Genomic DNA, 14,144 nt, shown 5'->3' on the forward strand with positions numbered 1-14,144 from the left:
TGAGGGTTGAGGATTGAGGTTTTAGGATTGAGGACTGAGGATTGAGGATTGAGGATTGATGATTGATGATTGAGTATTGAGGATTGAAGATTGAGGATTGAGGATTGAGGATTGAGGATTGAGGATTGAGGATTGAAGATTGAGGATTGGGGGACTGAGTGTTGAGGGTTGAGTGATGAGAATTGATGTTTGTGGATAGAGATTTAAAGATAGCAGATTGAGTACTGAGTATTGAAAACTGTGAATTGATGATATTCTACTGAGGATTGAGAATTGACAACTGATTTTTGAGCACTGATGTCTGAAGATTGAGGATTCAGGATTGAGGATTCAGGATTGAGGTTTGAGTACTGAGGATTGAGGATTGAGGATTGAGGATTGAGGATTGAGGATTGAGGATTGAGGATTGAAGATTGAGGATTGGGTATTGCTGACTGAACATTGAGGATTGAGGATTGAGGATTGAGTATTGAGGATTGAGGACTGAAGATTGAATATTGATGATTGAAGATTGAGGATTGAGGATTGAGGGCTGTGGATTGAGGACGAGGACTGAGGGTTCAGTATTGATGTCTGAGGTCTGAGGATTGAGGATAGAGGATTGAGGATTGAAGATTGAGTATTGAGGTTTGAAGATTGAGGATTTTGGATTGAGGACTGAGGATTGAGTATTGAAGATTGAGGATTGTGGATTGAGGATTGACGATTGAGGATTCAGTATTGAGGATTGAGAATTGAGGACAGAGGATTGAAGGTTGAGTATTGAGGATTGAAGATTGAGGATTGAGGCTTGAGGATTGAGGATTGACTATGAGGGCTGATGGTTGAGGATTGAGGTTTGAGGACTGAGGACTGAGGATTGAGGATTGAGAATTGAGGATTGAGGATTGAGGATTGAAGATTGAGGATTGGGTATTGAGGATCGAAGACTGAGGATTGAGGATTGAGGATTGAGGATTGAGGATTGAAGATTGAGGATTGAGGATTGAGGATTGAGGATTGAAGATTGAGTATTGAGGATTGAAGATTGAGGATTGAGGATTGAGGATTGATGATTGAGTATTGAGGATTGAAGATTGAGGATTGAGGATTGAGGATTGAGGGCTGAGGATTGATGATTGTGAATTGATGATTGAGTATTGAGGATTGAAGATTGAGGATTGAGGATTGAGGATTAAGGATTGAGTGTTGAGGATTGAGAATTGAGGATTGAGGGTTGAAGATTGTGTATTCAGGATTGAAGATTGAGGATTGAGGATTGAGGATTGAGGATTGACGATGAGGGCTGAGGGTTGAGGATTGAGGTTTGAGGACCGAGGACTGAGGATTGAGGATTGAGAATTGAGGATTGAGGATTGAGGATTGAAGATTGAGGATTGGGTATTGAGGATTGAAGAATGAGGATTGAGGATTGAGGACTGAGGATTGGGGATTGAAGATTGCGGACTGAGGATTGAGCATTGAGGATTGAGGATTGAGGATTGAGAATTGAAGATTGAGTATTGAGGTTTGAAGATTGAGGATTTTGGATTGAGGATTGAGGATTGAGTATTGAACATTGAGGATTGGGGATTGAGGATTGACGATTGAGGATTCAGTATTGAGGATTGAGAATTGAGGATTGAGGATTGAAGGTTGAGTATTGAGGATTGAAGATTGAGGATTGAGGATTGAGTATTGAGGATTGACTGTGATTGCTGAGGGTTGAGGATTGAGGTTTGAGGAATGAGGACTGAGGATTGAGGATTGAGAATTGAGGATTGGGGATTGAGGATTGAAGATTGAGGATTGGGTATTGAGGTTCGAAGACTGAGGATTGATGATTGAGTATTGAGGATTGAAGATTGAGGATTGTGGATTGAGGATTGAGGATTGAGTTTTGAGGATTGAGAATTAAGGATTGAGGGTTGAAGATTGTGTATACAGGATTGAAGATTGAGGATTGAGGATTGAAGATTGAGGATTGAGGATTGAGGATTGAGGATTGAGTATTGAAGATTGAGTATTGAGGATTGAATGTAGGGGATTGAGGGTTGAGGATTGAGGATTGAGGATTGAAGATTGAGGACTGGGGACAGAGTATTGAGTGTTGAGTAATGAGAATTGGTGTTTGTGGATAGAGATTTAAAGATTGCAGATTGAGTATTGAGTATGGAAAACTGTGAGTTGATGATACTCTATTGAGGATTGAGAATTTACAACTGATTGTTGAGGACTGAGGTCTGAAGATTGAGGATTCAGGATTGAGGATCCAGGATTGAGGTTTGAGGACTGAGGATTGAGGATTGAGGATTGAGGATTAAGGATTGAGGATTGAGGATTGAGGATTGGGGATTGAAGATTGAGGATTGGGTATTGCGTATTGAACATTGAGGATTGAGGATTGAGGATTCAGGATTGAGGATTGGGTATTGAGGATTGAAGACTGAGGATTGAGGATTGAGGATTGAGGGTTGAGGATTGAAGATTGAGGATTGAGGATTGAGGATTGAGGATTGAAGATTGTGTATTGAGGATTGAAGATTGAGGATGAAGGATTGAGGATTGAGGATTGAGTATTGAGGATTGAGAATTGAGGATTGAGGGTTGAAGATTGTGTATTCAGGATTGAAGATTGAGGATTGAGGATTGAGTATTGAGGATTGACGATGAGGGCTGAGGGTTGAGGATTGAGGTTTGAGGACTGAGGACTGAGGATTGAGGATTGAGAATTGAGGATTGAGGATTGAGGATTGAGGATTGAAGATTGAGGATTGGGTATTGAGGATTGAAGAATGAGGATTGAGGATTGAGGACTGAGGACTGAGGATTGAAGATTGAGAATTGAGGATTGAGGATTGAGGATTGAGTTTTGAAGATTGAGTATTGAGGATTGAATGTAGGGGATTGAGGGTTGAGGATTGAGGATTGAGGATTGAAGATTGAGGACTGGGGACTGAGTATTGAGGGTTGAATGATGAGAATTGGTGTTTGTGGATTGAGGTTTAAAGATTGCAGATTGAGTATTGAGTATTGAAAACTGTGAATTGATGATACTCTATTGAGGATTTAGAATTTACAACTGATTGTTGAGGACTGAGGTCTGAGGATTGAGGATTCAGGATTGAGGATCCAGGATTGAGGTTTGAGGACAGAGGATTGAGGATTGAGGATTGAGGATTGAGGATTGAGGATTGACGATGAGGGCTGAGGGTTGAGGATTGAGGTTTCAGGACTGAGAACTGAGGATTAAGGATTGAGAATTGAGGATTGAGGATTGAGGATTGAAGATTGAGGATTGGGTATTGAGGATTGAAGAATGAGGATTGAGGATTGAGGACTGAGGACTGAGGATTGAAGATTGAGGATTGAGGATTGAGGATTGAGGATTGAGAATTGAAGATTGAGTATTGAGGATTGAGGATTGAAGATTGAGGACTGGGGACTGAGTATTGAGGGTTGAGTGATGAGAATTGGTGTTTGTGGATAGAGATTTAAAGATTGCAGATTGAGTATTGAGTATTGAAAACCGTGAATTGATGATATTCTATTGAGGATTGAGAATTTACAGCTGTTTGTTGAGGACTGAGGTCTGAAGATTGAGGATTCAGGATTGAGGATCCAGGATTGAGGTTTGAGGACTGAGGATTGAGGATTGAGGATTGAGGATTGAGGATTGAGGATTGAGGATTGAGGATTGGGGATTGAAGATTGTGGATTGGGTAGTGCGTATTGAACATTGAGGATTGAGGATTGAGGATTGAGGATTGAGGATTGGGTATTGAGGATTGAAGACTGAGGATTGAGGATTGAGGATTGAGGATTGAGGATTGAAGATTGAGGATTGTGGATTGAGTATTGAGGATTGAGGGTTGTGGATTGAGGACGACGACTGATGATTGAGGATTGATGATTGAGTATTGAGGATTGAAGATTGAGGATTGAGGATTGAGGATTGAGGACTGAGGATTGGTGATTGAGGATTGATGATTGAGTATTGAGGACTGAAGATTGAGGATTGAGGATTGAGGATTGAGGATTGAGTATTGAGGATTGAGAATTGAGGATTGAGGATTGAGGGTTGAAGATTGTGTATACAGGATTGAAGATTGAGGATTGAGGATTGAGGATTGAGGATTGACGATGAGGGCTGAGGGTTGAGTATTGAGGTTTGAGGACTGAGGACTGAGGATTGAGGATTGAGAATTGAGGATTGAGATTGAGGATTGAAGATTGAGGATTGGGTATTGAGGATTGAAGAATGAGGATTCAGGATTGAGGATTGAGGATTGAGGATTGAAGATTGAGGATTGAGGATTGAGGATTGAGGATTGAGTATTGAAGATTGAGTATTGAGGATTGAATCTAGGGGATTGAGGGTTGAGGATTGAGGACTGAGGATTGAGGATTGAGGATTGAGGATTGAAGATTGAGTATTGAGGATTGAAGATTGATGATTGAGGATTGAGGATTGATGATTGAGGATTGAGGATTGAAGATTGAGGATTGGGTATTGAGGATTGAAGAATGAGGATTGAGGATTGAGGACTGAGGACTGAGGATTGAAGATTGAGGATTGAGGATTGAGGATTGAGGATTGAGAATTGAAGATTGAGTATTGAGGATTGAGGATTGAAGATTGAGGACTGGGGACTGAGTATTGAGGGTTGAGTGATGAGAATTGGTGTTTGTGGATAGAGATTTAAAGATTGCAGATTGAGTATTGAGTATTGAAAACCGTGAATTGATGATATTCTATTGAGGATTGAGAATTTACAGCTGTTTGTTGAGGACTGAGGTCTGAAGATTGAGGATTCAGGATTGAGGATCCAGGATTGAGGTTTGAGGACTGAGGATTGAGGATTGAGGATTGAGGATTGAGGATTGAGGATTGAGGATTGAGGATTGGGGATTGAAGATTGTGGATTGGGTAGTGCGTATTGAACATTGAGGATTGAGGATTGAGGATTGAGGATTGAGGATTGGGTATTGAGGATTGAAGACTGAGGATTGAGGATTGAGGATTGAGGATTGAGGATTGAAGATTGAGGATTGTGGATTGAGGATTGAGGATTGAAGATTGAGTATTGAGGATTGAAGGTTGAGGATTGAGGATTGATGATTGAGTATTGAGGATTGAAGATTGAGGATTGAGGATTGAGGATTGAGGACTGAGGATTGGTGATTGAGGATTGATGATTGAGTATTGAGGACTGAAGATTGAGGATTGAGGATTGAGGATTGAGGATTGAGTATTGAGGATTGAGAATTGAGGATTGAGGATTGAGGGTTGAAGATTGTGTATACAGGATTGAAGATTGAGGATTGAGGATTGAGGATTGAGGATTGACGATGAGGGCTGAGGGTTGAGTATTGAGGTTTGAGGACTGAGGACTGAGGATTGAGGATTGAGAATTGAGGATTGAGATTGAGGATTGAAGATTGAGGATTGGGTATTGAGGATTGAAGAATGAGGATTCAGGATTGAGGATTGAGGATTGAGGATTGAAGATTGAGGATTGAGGATTGAGGATTGAGGATTGAGTATTGAAGATTGAGTATTGAGGACTGAATCTAGGGGATTGAGGGTTGAGGATTGAGGACTGAGGATTGAGGATTGAGGATTGAGGATTGAAGATTGAGTATTGAGGATTGAAGATTGATGATTGAGGATTGAGGATTGATGATTGAGTATTGAGGATTGAAGATTGAGGATTGAGGATTGAGGATTGAGTACTGAGGATTGATGATTGAGGATTGATGATTGAGTATTGAGGGTTGAAGATTGAGGATTGAGGATTGAGGATTAAAGATTGAGTGTTGAGGATTGAGAATTGAGGATTGAGGGTTGAAGATTGTGTATTCAGGATTGAAGATTGAGGATTGAGGATTGAGGATTGAGGATTGACGATGAGGGCTGAGGGTTGAGGATTGAGGTTTGAGGACTGAGGACTGAGGATTGAGGATTGAGAATTGAGGATTGAGGATTGAGGATTGAAGATTGAGGATTGGGTATTGAGGATTGAAGAATGAGGATTGAGGATTGAGGATTGAAGACTGACGATTGAGGGTTGAGGATTGAGGATTGAGGATTGAGGATTGATGATTGAGTATTGAGGATTGAAGATTGAGGATTGAGGATTGAGGATTGAGGATTGAGGATTGAAGATTGAAGATTGGGGACTGAGTGTTGAGGGTTGAGTGATGAGAATTGGTGTTTGTGGATAGAGATTTAAAGATTGCAGATTGAGTATTGAGTATTGAAAACTGTGAATTGATGACATTCTATTGAGGATTAAGGATTGACAACTGATTGTTGAGGTCTGAGGTCTGAAGATTGAGGATTCAGGATTGAGGTTTCAGGATTGAGGTTTGAGGACTCAGGATTGAGGATTGAGGATTGAGGATTGAGGATTGAGGATTGAGGGTTGAAGATTGAGGATTGGGTATTGCGGATTGAACATTGAGGATTGAGGACTGAGGATTGAGGATTGAGGGTTGAGGACTGAAGATTGAATATTGATGATTGAATATTGAGGATTGAGGATTGAGGGTTGTGGATTGAGGACGAGGACTGAGGGTTGAGTATTCATGTTTGAGGTCAGAGGATTGAGGATTGAGGATTGAGGATTGAGGATTGAAGATTGAATATTGATGATTGAAGATTGAGTATTGAGGATTGAGGGTTGTGGATTGAGGACGACGACTGATGATTGAGTATTGATGTTTGATGTCTGAGGATTGAGGATTGAGGATTGAGAATTGAGGATTGAGGATTGAGGATTGAATATTGAGGATTGGTTATTGAGGATTGAAGAATGAGGACTGAGGGTTGAGGATTGAGGATTGAGGATTGAAGATTGGGTATTTAGGATTGAAGATTGGGGATTGAGGATTGAGGATTGAGGATTGAGGATTGAGGATTGCGGATTGAGGATTGAAGATTGAAGATTGAGGATTGAAGATTGAGGATTAAAGATTGAGTATTGAGGATTGATGATTGAGGATTGATGATTGAGGATTGAGGATTGAGGATTGAGGATTGAGGATTGAGGATTGAGTATTGAAGATTGAGGATTGATGATTGAGGATTGAGGATTGATAATTGAGGATTGAGTATTGGGGATTGAGGATTGAAGATTGAGGATTGTGGATTCAGGATTAAAGATTGAGTATTGAGGATTGAAGATTGAGAATTGAGGATTGAGGATTGAGGATTGAGGACTGAGTGTTGAGGGTTGAGTGAAGAGAATTGATGTTTGTGGATGGAGATTTGAAGAATGCAGATTAAGTATTGAGTATTGAAAGCTGTGAATTGACGATATTCTATTGGGTATTGAGGATTGTCACCTGATTGTTGAGGACTGAGGGCTGAAGATTGAGGATTCAGGATTGAGGATTCAGAATTGAGGTTTGAGGACTGAGGATTGAGGATTGAGGATTGAAGATTGAGTATTGAGGATTGCAGATTGAGGATTGAGGATTGAGGATTGAGGATTGAGGATGATGGCTGAGGGTTGAGGATTGAGGTTTAAGGACTGAGGACTGAGGATTGAGGATTGAGAATTGAGGATTGTGGATCGACGATTGAAGATTGAGGATTGGGTATTGAGGATTGAAGAATGAGGATTGAGGATTGAAGATTGAGGATTGAGGATTGAAGATTGAGTATTGAGGATTGAGGATTGAGGATTGAGTATTGAAGATTGAGTATTGAGGATTGAATGTAGGGGATTGAGGGTTGAGGATTGAGGATTGAGGATTGAAGATTGAGGACTGGGGACTGAGTATTGAGTGTTGAGTGATGAGAATTGGTGTTTGTGGATAGAGATTTAAAGATTGCAGATTGAGTATTGAGAACTGAAAGCTGTGAATTGATGATATTCTATTGAGGATTGAGAATTTGCAACTGATTGTTGAGGACTGAGGTCTGAAGATTGAGGATTCCGGATTGAGGATCCAGGATTGAGGTTTGAGGACTGAGGATTGAGGATTGAGGATTGAGGATTGAGGATTGAGGATTGAGGATTGAGGATTGAGGATTGAGTTTTGAGGATTGAGAATTCAGGATTGAGGGTTGAAGATTGTGTATACAGGATTGAAGATTGAGGATTGAGGATTGAGGATTGAGGATTGAGGATTGAAGATTGAGCATTGAGGATTGAAGATTGAGGATTGAGGATTGAGGATTGAGGATTGACGATGAGGGCTGAGGGTTGAGGATAGAGGTTTGAGGACTGAGGACTGAGGATTGAGGATTGAGAATTGAGGATTGAGGATTGAGGATTGAAGATTGAGGATTGGGTATTGAGGATTGAAGAATGAGGATTGAGGATTGAGGACTGAGGACTGAGGATTGAAGATTGAGAATTGAGGATTGAGGATTGAGGATTGAGTATTGAAGATTGATTATTGAGGATTGAAGATTGAAGATTGAGGATTGAGGATTGAGGTTTGAGGATTGAGGACTGAGGATTGAGGTTTGAATACTGAGGATTGAGGATTGAGGATTGAGGATTGAGGATTGAGGATTGAGGATTGAAGATTGAGGATTGGGTATTGCTGACTGAACATTGAGGATTGAGGATTGAGGATTGAATATTGAGGATTGAGGACTGAAGATTGAATATTGATGATTGAAGATTGAGGATTGAGGATTGAGGGCTGTGGATTGAGGACGAGGACTGAGGGTTCAGTATTGATGTCTGAGGTCTGAGGATTGAGGATTGAGGATTGAGGATTGAAGATTGAGTATTGAGGTTTGAAGATTGAGGATTTTGGATTGAGGATTGAGGACTGAGTATTGAAGATTGAGGATTGGGTATTGAGGATTGACGATTGAGGATTCAGTATTGAGGATTGAGAATTGAGGATAGAGGATTGAAGGTTGAGTATTGAGGATTGAAGATTGAGGATTGAGGATTGAGGATTGAGGATTGACTATGAGGGCTGAGGGTTGAGGATTTAGGTTTGAGGACTGAGGACTGAGGATTGAGGACTGAGAATTGAGGATTGAGGATTGAGGATTGAAGATTGAGGATTGGGTATTGAGGATCGAAGACTGAGGATTGAGGATTGAGGATTGAGGATTGAGGATTGAAGATTGAGGATTGAGGATTGAGGATTGAGGATTGAAGATTGAGTATTGAGGATTGAGGATTGAGGATTGAGGATTGAAGATTGAGGACTGAAGATTGAGGATTGAGGATTGAAGATTGAGTATTGAGGATTGAAGATTGAGGATTGAGGATTGAGGATTGATGATTGAGTATTGAGGATTGAAGATTGAGGATTGAGGATTGAGCATTGAGGACTGAGGATTGATGATTGTGGATTGATGATTGAGTATTGAGGATTGAAGATTGAGGATTGAGGATTGAGGATTAAGGATTGAGTGTTGAGGATTGAGAATTGAGGATTGAGGGTTGAAGATTGTGTATTCAGGATTGAAGATTGAGGATTGAGGATTGGGGATTGAGGATTGACGATGAGGGCTGAGGGTTGAGGATTGAGGTTTGAGGACTGAGGACTGAGGATTGAGGATTGAGAATTGAGGATTGAGGATTGAGGATTGAAGATTGAGGATTGGGTATTGAGGATTGAAGAATGAGGATTGAGGATTGAGGACTGAGGATTGAGTATTGAAGATTGAGTATTGAGGATTGAATGTAGGGGATTGAGGGTTGAGGATTAAGGATTGAGGATTGAAGATTGAGGACTGGGGACTGAGTATTGAGTGTTGAGTGATGAGAATTGGTGTTTGTGGATAGAGATTTAAAGATTGCAGATTGAGTATTGAGTATGGAAAACTGTGAATTGATGATATTCTATTGAGGATTGAGAATTTACAACTGATTGTTGAGGGCTGAGGGCTGAAAATTGAGGATTCAGTATTGAGGATTCAGAACTGAGGTTTGAGGACTGAGGATTGAGGGTTGAAGATTGATTATTGAGGATTGAAGATTGAAGATTGAGGGTTGAGGAATGAGGATTGAGGATGAGGGCTGAGGGTTGAGGATTGAGGTTTGAGGATTGAGGACTGAGGATTGAGGATTGAGGATTGATGATTGAGTATTGAGGATTGAAGATTGAGGATTGAGGATTGAGGATTGAGGATTGAGGATTGAAGATTGAGGATTGGGGGACTGAGTGTTGAGGGTTGAGTGATGAGAATTGATGTTTGTGGATAGAGATTTAAAGATAGCAGATTGAGTATTGAGTATTGAAAACTGTGAATTGATGATATTCTACTGAGGATTGAGAATTGACAACTGATTTTTGAGCACTGAGGTCTGAAGATTGAGGATTCAGGATTGAGGATTCAGGATTGAGGTTTGAGTACTGAGGATTGAGGATTGAGGATTGAGGATTGAGGATTGAGGATTGAGGATTGAGGATTGAAGATTGAGGATTGGGTATTGCTGACTGAACATTGAGGATTGAGGATTGAGGATTGAGTATTGAGGATTGAGGACTGAAGATTGAATATTGATGATTGAAGATTGAGGATTGAGGATTGAGGGCTGTGGATTGAGGACGAGGACTGAGGGTTCAGTATTGATGTCTGAGGTCTGAGGATTGAGGATAGAGGATTGAGGATTGAAGATTGAGTATTGAGGTTTGAAGATTGAGGATTTTGGATTGAGGACGGAGGATTGAGTATTGAAGATTGAGGATTGTGGATTGAGGATTGACGATTGAGGATTCAGTATTGAGGATTGAGAATTGAGGACAGAGGATTGAAGGTTGAGTATTGAGGATTGAAGATTGAGGATTGAGGCTTGAGGATTGAGGATTGACTATGAGGGCTGATGGTTGAGGATTGAGGTTTGAGGACTGAGGACTGAGGATTGAGGATTGAGAATTGAGGATTGAGGATTGAGGATTGAAGATTGAGGATTGGGTATTGAGGATCGAAGACTGAGGATTGAGGATTGAGGATTGAGGATTGAGGATTGAAGATTGAGGATTGAGGATTGAGGATTGAGGATTGAAGATTGAGTATTGAGGATTGAAGATTGCGGATTGAGGATTGAGGATTGATGATTGAGTTTTGAGGATTGAAGATTGAGGATTGAGGATTGAGGATTGAGTACTGAGGATTGATGATTGTGGATTGATGATTGAGTATTGAGGATTGAAGATTGAGGATTGAGGATTGAGGATTAAGGATTGAGTGTTGAGGATTGAGAATTGAGGATTGAGGGTTGAAGATTGTGTATTCAGGATTGAAGATTGAGGATTGAGGATTGAGGATTGAGGATTGACGATGAGGGCTGAGGGTTGAGGATTGAGGTTTGAGGACCGAGGACTGAGGATTGAGGATTGAGAATTGAGCATTGAGGATTGAGGATTGAAGATTGAGGATTGGGTATTGAGGATTGAAGAATGAGGATTGAGGATTGAGGACTGAGGATTGGGGATTGAAGATTGCGGACTGAGGATTGAGGATTGAGGATTGAGGATTGAGGATTGAGAATTGAAGATTGAGTACTGAGGTTTGAAGATTGAGGATTTTGGATTGAGGATTGAGGATTGAGTATTGAACATTGAGGATTGGGGATTGAGGATTGACGATTGAGGATTCAGTATTGAGGATTGAGAATTGAGGATTGAGGATTGAAGGTTGAGTATTGAGGATTGAAGATTGAGGATTGAGGATTGAGTATTGAGGATTGACTATGATTGCTGAGGGTTGAGGATTGAGGTTTGAGGAATGAGGACTGAGGATTGAGGATTGAGAATTGAGGATTGGGGATTGAGGATTGAAGATTGAGGATTGGGTATTGAGGTTCGAAGACTGAGGATTGATGATTGAGTATTGAGGATTGAAGATTGAGGATTGTGGATTGAGGATTGAGGATTGAGTTTTGAGGATTGAGAATTAAGGATTGAGGGTTGAAGATTGTGTATACAGGATTGAAGATTGAGGATTGAGGATTGAAGATTGAGGATTGAGGATTGAGGATTGAGTATTGAAGATTGAGTATTGAGGATTGAATGTAGGGGATTGAGGGTTGAGGATTGAGGATTGAGGATTGAAGATTGAGGACTGGGGACTGAGTATTGAGTGTTGAGTGATGAGAATTGGTGTTTGTGGATAGAGATTTAAAGATAGCAGATTGAGTATTGAGTATTGAAAACTGTGAATTGATGATATTCTATTGAGGATTGAGAATTGACAACTGATTTTTGAGCACTGAGGTCTGAAGATTGAGGATTCAGGATTGAGGATTCAGGATTGTAGTTTGAGTACTGAGGATTGAGGATTGAGGATTGAGGATTGAGGATTGAGGATTGAGGATTGAGGATTGAAGATTGAGGATTGGGTATTGCTGACTGAACATTGAGGATTGAGGATTGAGGATTGAGTATTGAGGATTGAGGACTGAAGATTGAATATTGATGATTGAAGATTGAGGATTGACGATTGAGGGCTGTGGATTGAGGACGAGGACTGAGGGTTCAGTATTGATGTCTGAGGTCTGAGGATTGAGGATTGAGGATTGAGGATTGAAGATTGAGTATTGAGGTTTGAAGATTGAGGATTTTGGATTGAGGACTGAGGATTGAGTAATGAAGATTGAGGATTGTGGATTGAGGATTGACGATTGAGGATTCAGTATTGAGGATTGAGAATTGAGGATAGAGGATTGAAGGTTGAGTATTGAGGATTGAAGATTGAGGATTGAGGATTGAGGATTGAGGATTGATGATTGAGTATTGAGGATTGAAGATTGAGGATTGAGGATTGAGGATTGAGGACTGAGGATTGATGATTGTGGATTGATGATTGAGTATTGGGGATTGAAGATTGAGGATTGAGGATTGAGGATTAAGGATTGAGTGTTGAGGATTGAGAATTGAGGATTGAGGGTTGAAGATTGTGTATTCAGGATTGAAGATTGAGGATTGAGGATTGAGGATTGAGGATTGACGATGAGGGCTGAGGGTTGAGGATTGAGGTTTGAGGACCGAGGACTGAGGATTGAGGATTGAGAATTGAGGATTGAGGATTGAGGATTGAAGATTGAGGATTGGGTATTGAGGATTGAAGAATGAGGATTGAGGATTGAGGACTGAGGATTGGGGATTGAAGATTGAGGACTGAGGATTGAGGATTGAGGATTGAGGAATGAGGATTGAGAATTGAAGATTGAGTATTGAGGTTTGAGGATTGAGGATTTTGGATTGAGGATTGAGGATTGAGTATTGAACATTGAGGATTGGGGATTGAGGATTGACGTTTGAGGATTCAGTATTGAGGATTGAGAATTGAGGATTGAGGATTGAAGGTTGAGTATTGAGGATTGAAGATTGAGGATTGAGGATTGAGTATTGAGGATTGACTATGAGGGCTGAGGGTTGAGGATTGAGGTTTGAGGACTGAGGACTGAGGATTGAGGATTGAGAATTGAGGATTGGGGATTGAGGATTGAAGATTGAGGATTGGGTATTGAGGATCGAAGACTGAGGATTGACGATTGAGGATTGAGGATTGAGGATTGAAGATTGAGGATTGGGGATTGAGGATTGAGGATTGAAGATTGAGTATTGAGGATTGAAGATTGAGGATTGAGGATTGAGGATTGATGATTGAGTATTGAGGATTGAAGATTGAGGATTGAGGATTGAGGATTGAGGACTGAGGATTGATGATTGAGGATTGATGATTGAGTATTGAGGATTGAAGATTGAGGATTGAGGATTGAGGATTGAGGATTGAGTTTTGAGGATTGAGAATTGAGGATTGAGGGTTGAAGATTGTGTATACAGGATTGAAGATTGAGGATTGAGGATTGAAGATTGGGGATTGAGGATTGAGGATTGAGGATTGAAGATTGAGTATTGAGGATTGAAGATTGAGGATTGAGGATTGAGGATTGATGATTGAGTATTGAGGATTGAAGATTGAGGATTGAAGGATTGAGGATTGAGGACTGAGGATTGATGATTGTGGATTGATGATTGAGTATTGGGGATTGAAGATTGAGGATTGAGGATTGAGGATTAAGGATTGAGTGTTGAGGATTGAGAATTGAGGATTGAGGGTTGAAGATTGTGTATTCAGGATTGAAGATTGAGGATTGAGGATTGAGGATTGAGGATTGACGATGAGGGCTGAGGGTTGAGGATTGAGGTTTGAGGACCGAGGACTGAGGATT

The sequence above is a fragment of the Calliopsis andreniformis genome, unplaced genomic scaffold (assembly GCF_051401765.1).
Source record: "Calliopsis andreniformis isolate RMS-2024a unplaced genomic scaffold, iyCalAndr_principal scaffold0030, whole genome shotgun sequence".
Classification (NCBI taxonomy): Eukaryota; Metazoa; Arthropoda; class Insecta; order Hymenoptera; family Andrenidae; genus Calliopsis; species Calliopsis andreniformis.